The sequence below is a fragment of the Rhagoletis zephyria genome, unplaced genomic scaffold (assembly GCF_001687245.7).
Source record: "Rhagoletis zephyria isolate East Lansing unplaced genomic scaffold, Rhagoletis_zephyria_1.1 Rzeph_scaffold_07241, whole genome shotgun sequence".
Lineage (NCBI taxonomy): Eukaryota > Metazoa > Arthropoda > Insecta > Diptera > Tephritidae > Rhagoletis > Rhagoletis zephyria.
The window spans coordinates 6322-13897 of record NW_016164324.1 but is presented as its reverse complement, the minus strand read 5'-3'; positions in this window follow the sequence as shown (position 1 = coordinate 13897).

Genomic DNA, 7576 nt, shown 5'->3' with positions numbered 1-7576 from the left:
AATAATTTCACGAAATTTTTACACATTTTATTCATTTTCGTCGATTTCTGGTTTCTCATTTTTTAATACTTCGAATAACGAAAATTTAGCTAAAGTTGTATTCTTATCATGTAGCTCATTTTGGTGGAACGAATTCCAAGTTAGCAAATTAAATCTTCGAATGCTTGTTAAGTACATATCAGTGGTAAACTTTTTTAGGCTGTAAAGTGTAAAAAGCAACAGTAAGTGAGTATGCATTGCATATTTTTAGGACAATGTTTTCATTCGCAGTTAAACTTTAAAGAGCTCTCAAGAAAAAAAGAAAAATTCTTACAAAATGACGCACAAGAAATGGAAAAGAAAACTTTTTCTTTCAAAATTTCTTATATCATAATAAATTTAGCCCCGAAAGCCACCCCTTGTGTGCGCTACGTGACAAATTTGATATGTAAAAGTAAACAGACATTGTTTAATTTTGCAAACAGTAGGAGAGGAAACTGGTTACCTCTCTTTATATGCGTAAATTTAAACGAAAATTTTTTAGAGGAAATTTTAAACATTTTATGTGTAAACTGTGAAAATGTTAACAATAAATGTTTAAAACTCAAAAAACAAATTTGAAATTTGTTCTACGCCACACATATGATAAGTAAAAGTAAGCAAGCGGTGTTTAAATTTGCATTCATTAAGAGAGGAAACTGGTTACCTATCTTAATATGCGCAAATTTAAACAAAAATTTTTTAGAGTGTACCATTATGCGTAGGCCAATTCATGAACTCGTTTCATGCGTTTGAGTAGAAACTGAATGAATGAACAACATTTCATGATTACAATTAACGCGAAATAAAGTTTATGCACTTAGTTTTTACTCAGATCGATGAAATGATTCCGTGAATTGGACTACGCATACATGTGATACTTATGCTTTTAATTTATAAGGTAATTTTATGTTTTTATACTCTTGCTACCACATAAATATATGAATTCGTGATAAGAATATATGAATTCGCCTTGGAAGATAGAAAGCGAGAAATAATAAATGCCGAACAAAGGAATTTGTCTTCTTTCAATTTAAATAAATGCATTTTGCAAACAAAAGTGCGTACATTACTTAGTGCTTTGGTAATGGCGAATTCGTAAGGATCTATTGATTGCATTATAAACATTTTCATTTATTTGTTAAACATACAATTACTTCCATTACAACCCGGTGCTATGGATGTTAGAAGCGCGAATTCATATAAGGTGGTGTTACCGGAAAATGAATAAATAAATTATATGTATATTAGAAAATTAATAAGATGAAATGAAATTATTGTTTGATTTCTAACCAAACCTATGTATGTAACTAACTAATGGTTTGCCGAACCGTAAACATATGTTTACACATCCAATTTCGTGAGCAGGTACCTGGTACTCACACCTTTTTAAGAAGTTTCACTTCTATCATGTGTACGGTGTTACACACGGATTTTTTTTTTAAGTCGGTTTCTTTGCTAGAAATTACTGGTTTTCTTATAAAGTGAAAATCTCTCAAGTGGGCCACCCAAAATTGGATGGTCAAGATTTTTTCGCTCAAATCACTTTATTCGGTTTACAACCACAAAAGCAAAATATAATTTGAGCAATGTTGCAAAATTCGAATTTTTACAAGAGTTATTGTTATTAACTTTTTTTTGATGAATTCAGTAATTATTTATTATCCACTGATTCATAACATGTATCTTGCTGATTTTTTCCACGATAATAGTTAATTAGATACGATTTAGCCTGATTGTTTCAATTTTTCAAATAATCATTACTTTGTATGAAATTTTTAATTTTTTTTTTAAATTTGTTATAAACAAATGGAAGTATTTATTACTCTCCGATCAGATTTTTTAATCATTTACATTGAATATCAATCCTTATTCTATAATACATTATTTAAAAGAAAAAAACACGGAAACTTGCACGGAGTCGCGAGTTATTAATTTTTTTCGCTCATGCCACGGGTGCTTTTGCCTTCATACCGTGTGCCGCTTGGACTCGCAGCGAGCGTGATGCAACCACAGAGCGCAAAAAAAATAAAATTTATTTATAAACATAAGCATAGACTATTTAGTACAATCTTTTTTAAAGTTGTATACATAAATATGTACATAAATAACATGCACATTTATATATGTACGTAAGCATGTGCATATGCATGTATGTCTTTACAGAGAAAAATAAATAAAGGGGATAGTAAAATCGTTTGTGCCACAGAAACAAAAAACAACTAAGCACTTTTTAACACCCCCATAATAGTTTGCTACTTGTACCCTGTATACCTGAACGAAATATAATTCTTGGCGAAAAATTTATTTGTGGATTCTTGTTCAAGAACATATGTATGTATGTGTATGTATATGTAAATATAAGAGGCCGGTCTACATATCCAGTCATTGGACGTTTTTTGTATCCTCTTGACGTTTGGACGTTTTTTGTGTAAAAAATTAGGTTTTTTTAATTTCCCATTATTTTTTCTCTATGCACAATGTATGGCGTACTATTTGCTTGTAGAGTAAGTACTTACGCTCACACTTTCGGCAAATTTGTTACTAAATCTTGTAAGTAGAACTGATTTTGAATTATTTTCTTAATAAATCTTTACAAGCTTTGGTTTTTGCAGCAGGTGCCTCAAAAGATATTTATTCTTCGGACACATATGACTAAAATATGATGCAAACCAAGCGTACGCGCATCTTTTTTTTTTTTGATTCTTGGACTAAGGATCCCGCGTTTAAAGGCTGGTTGTGTAAACACTTGAGGTTACAAGGCTTATTACAATGTTTGCAATTGCATATTAAAAGCCAAATCAAGAAGAGCTGATCTATTGCAACACGCCCGCTCGCAAAAGCACTATAGGGGTATTCTCTGAGTCTTGCAAAGCCCTTGCACGGTGCACGGATTGCACGGTTTGCAAAGCTGTCCCATACGAAAACCGGTTTTTACCGTGCAATCCGTGCAATCTGTGCACCATGCAAGGGCTTTGCAAGACTCAGAGAATACCCCTTATGTTCCTTCTTAGCAGAACGTAATTTAGAATTTTCGACAACCGACCACCTAACCAAATGTCTACAAGAAAAAAAATATTAAAAACCAACGCGATCCTTTAGCAACTTAAAACTTGCACATTATTACCCTGGAATTTAATGGGCTATCAAACTGCATACTCAAAAAAATTCTAAAAAATCTGAATAAGAACTTGAAAATCTAGCTGATACTTTGCAGATTTTTTATAATTTGCACAAAGATTGAAATGTGGATTTATATTGTGTTAGTTATATAATGAGCTAGGCTTTTATGAAAAATAATAAACATTAAATAAACAAAAGAAAAACAGTTGATCACAAGTGTATGTATAAAATGATTTTTATATTAACGATCTCAAACCAGTTTACAACAGTGGTATTCACCAAATTGTTGTCAACAGTCATTGCTTGAGCTCATCTGCTGTTTTGCCAGAGTGCCAGGCCACTTGCTCACTTTGGTGAATACCACTAATGAATTTTAAATGTGCTCTGCCGAAATAACATTTTGATATACCTTACGTACATATGTGCCTTTGTACACAATAAAAGTTTAATAAGAACAATTCTGTGTGCATACAGGGAAAAGATGTTTTTGGGTAGGAAATGACGTTTTTTCAGGCCAAGAGGGACGTTTTCTCCTGCCGAAAACCTGGCAACACTGTACATATCTACAACTTTGGCGTTGCGTACGCACGTTAAAAGTATGCTTTCTACAATGAAGCTTGGCAGAGAATGCTTTGGCCACTAAATTAACATATTACCGACAGATAAATTAATATTTCATATCAATAATTGCCCTAATTTGATTAAAAGGCAAATATATTTAACATAATTTTATTTATTTGCAACAGCTGACGACCGACGCACGCGATCTTTCTGATTTCTGTTAGCGTAAGCGTTGCCAAATTTTGGCTCTGCGCACGTTCAGGTATACTGCATAACTGCTACAAGTAGCAAACTATTTTGGGGGTGTTAAAAAGTGATTAGTTGTTTCTGCGGGGCAAACGATTTTACTATCCTCTTTTTTTTATTTTTCTCTGTAAAGACAAAATACATGCATATGTACTTACATACGTACATATATAAATATGCATGTTATTTATGTACATATTTATGTATACAACTTTAAAAAAGATTGTACTAAATAATCTATGCTTATATTTGTAAATAAATTTTATTTTTTTTTGCGCTCTCTGGTTGCACCACGCTCGCTGCGAGTCCGCGCGGCACGCGGCATGAAGGCAAAAGCACGCGTGGCAGGAGCGAGACAAATTAATAACTAGCGACTCCGTGCAAGTTTCCGTGTTTTTTTCTTTTAAATAATGTATTATAGAATAAGGATTGATATTCAATGTAAATGATTAAAAAATCTGATCGGAAAGTATTAAATATTTCCATTTTACACAAACTAATGATTATTTAAAAAATTTAACCAATCAGGCTAAAGCGTGTTAATTAACTATTATCGTGGAAAAAAACAGCAAGATACGGGCTATGAATCAGTGGATAATAAATAATTACCTAATTCATTAAAAAAAATGAATTTTTTATGGTTGTAAACCGAATAAAGTTATTTGTGCGAAAAAATCTTGACCATCCAATTTTGGGTGGCCCACTTGAGAGATTTTCACTCATACTTTATCACAAAATGCATAAAAAGGAAATGCTAATTGTAAATGGATAAAGCGTTTTAGCCATATTTGTTAGAGCATATTTCGGCATATTTCGCAATAAATGCATGTGTATACATCTTTGGTTTCGGTAGGGGTAAAATTTGCGAAGCTGTAACGCATATCCCAGCACAAAATTTCGAAGGGCTTAGCATGTGTATTTCAGCATACAATTTTCATTTTCATTAGAAGCACCCTGTGTTTGCTTGCCAAATGGTTGCATACATTTAGGCATATGCATCAAAACGATGTTGTCAAAACACTGATTTATGCATTTGTGTTGCGGTTACGTGTTAATAGCCGTCATCGATTCGCCACTTCGCTGCTTGCTATGTTTGAGTTCCGGTCGCTTAACGAAAAATTTTGCATGTGAAAGCAACAACAAAGTTAGCTAGCACGGATAGACGATAGCGAGTTTGGTTGTACCTCATTGTATTCGTTCGTTTCGCCACTCGCTAACTGTTGGCGAATCGATGACGGCTACAGTTACTGTTACGTGAAGCAAAACTGGAATCGAGTTGACGATATCGCACAAACGATCAAACAATTTTTGATTTTTATGAAGCAAGACAATCTCGACACGATATCGTTCAGACGAATGTCGTCATACGTGATTCATGCCCTGGTTTTGATATTCGTAGATGGTTTTAGGCATAGGTTTAGTAGTCTATTTTGGTAAATTTAGGAATATATACAAATAGAAATGCTCAAACTATAAGCTCAAAAACAATAACTGATGCGGTGTTTCCAAGATATTTTAACGCCCTTGAGTCACAAGTATATACAAGTATATTTTATCAATCATACCGATAATTTCATGTATTAAAATAATTAAAAATGAAAATGAATAAAAAAATTAAATCAGCAAAATGAATAAAATTAAGTGAAATTAATGTTTAATTTCTAACCTAACCTACATTTGTATGTATGTAACTGAATCGCTTAATAATAGCTTTACATATAAAAAGGTTATCCTAATTTTCGAGCTTAACTCCCTAATATGTTATTAGAATAAGAGATTAGCCATGCAAAGTTATAATTAAAAATATCTCAAAGTAAACCGATAACTTTTTGGTGCCCAACTNCAATAAATGCATGTGTATACATCTTTGGTTTCGGTAGGGGTAAAATTTGCGAAGCTGTAACGCATATCCCAGCACAAAATTTCGAAGGGCTTAGCATGTGTATTTCAGCATACAATTTTCATTTTCATTAGAAGCACCCTGTGTTTGCTTGCCAAATGGTTGCATACATTTAGGCATATGCATCAAAACGATGTTGTCAAAACACTGATTTATGCATTTGTGTTGCTGTTACGTGCTACTGTTGCTGTTACGTGAAGCAAAACTGGAATCGAGTTGACGATATCGCACAAACGATCAAACAATTTTTGATTTTTATGAAGCAAGACAATCTCGACACGATATCGTTCAGACGAATGTCGTCATACGTGATTCATGCCCTGGTTTTGATATTCGTAGATGGTTTTAGGCATAGGTTTAGTAGTCTATTTTGGTAAATTTAGGAATATATACAAATAGAAATGCTCAAACTATAAGCTCAAAAACAATAACTGATGCGGTGTTTCCAAGATATTTTAACGCCCTTGAGTCACAAGTATATACAAGTATATTTTATCAATCATACCGATAATTTCATGTATTAAAATAATTAAAAATGAAAATGAATAAAAAAATTAAATCAGCAAAATGAATAAAATTAAGTGAAATTAATGTTTAATTTCTAACCTAACCTACATTTGTATGTATGTAACTGAATCGCTTAATAATAGCTTTACATATAAAAAGGTTATCCTAATTTTCGAGCTTAACTCCCTAATATGTTATTAGAATAAGAGATTAGCCATGCAAAGTTATAATTAAAAATATCTCAGAGTAAACCGATAACTTTTTGGTGCCCAACTTAGTTTTATCGATTATACTTGCGAAGAAGAGGAGGAATGTCAAATAGTAAAGTAAACAAAAATTGACGCTAGTAAGGAAAATAGGTTTGTAAAGGTATTTTTAATAAAATATTCAGTTATAAATATATTTAAATGGCCTAATATGTGCTGCAAAAAAAGTGACCACGGTGGCACAGAGAAGAAGTTTAACTTTTCCTCGAGTTGTGTGAATAACAAGCAGCTGTAGCTGTCAAATTAGCTACCCAGCTTTGATTGAGATTATATTTATATGTAAACGTACTTTTATGCTTTGCCGTTCGCATATGGATACACATCAAATTTCATGAGTACCTAGTACTCACGCCTAAATTAGGTGCCTATTAAAAAATATATATATATTTAAATAATAGGGCCTGTGCCAATTGATAGAATACTATTGGGATGGTACATTTTTGAGAACTATGAGGTGAATAAAAATTCCCAAGCCCGTAAGGCTAGTGAAAAATTACGGCAAACATCGCACTTAATAAGCTCATGGCTTTCTGTTCTAGAAGAATTGAAAACAGAAAAGACAAATATTTTCCATATAAATGTTGTATTTTGATTTCTTAGCTTGCTGGCCTTTTTTTGCACCAGAACAACTTTCAAAAATTTCCATCAGAAAAAAGTTACGAATTGGCACAGCAGAAATGTCAAATTTTCTCACGATAGAACTTTTGTACTGATTGGCACAGTCCCATAATAAGTATTTTGAAATTCACCCCTCCGCGATTACGTACTTTGCACCACCAACGATAATTGTCTATAAAATTCGTAAAATTTTGCATAGAACTTTACACTAAGGGCTTGTGCCAATTGATAGAAAATATAAAATTTTGACGGATGAAACTAAAAATTTGACATATCTCGTGGTGAATACGTACGTCAGAATTTTACCTAGCTTATGGTGCTCTTAACAAAATTAAGC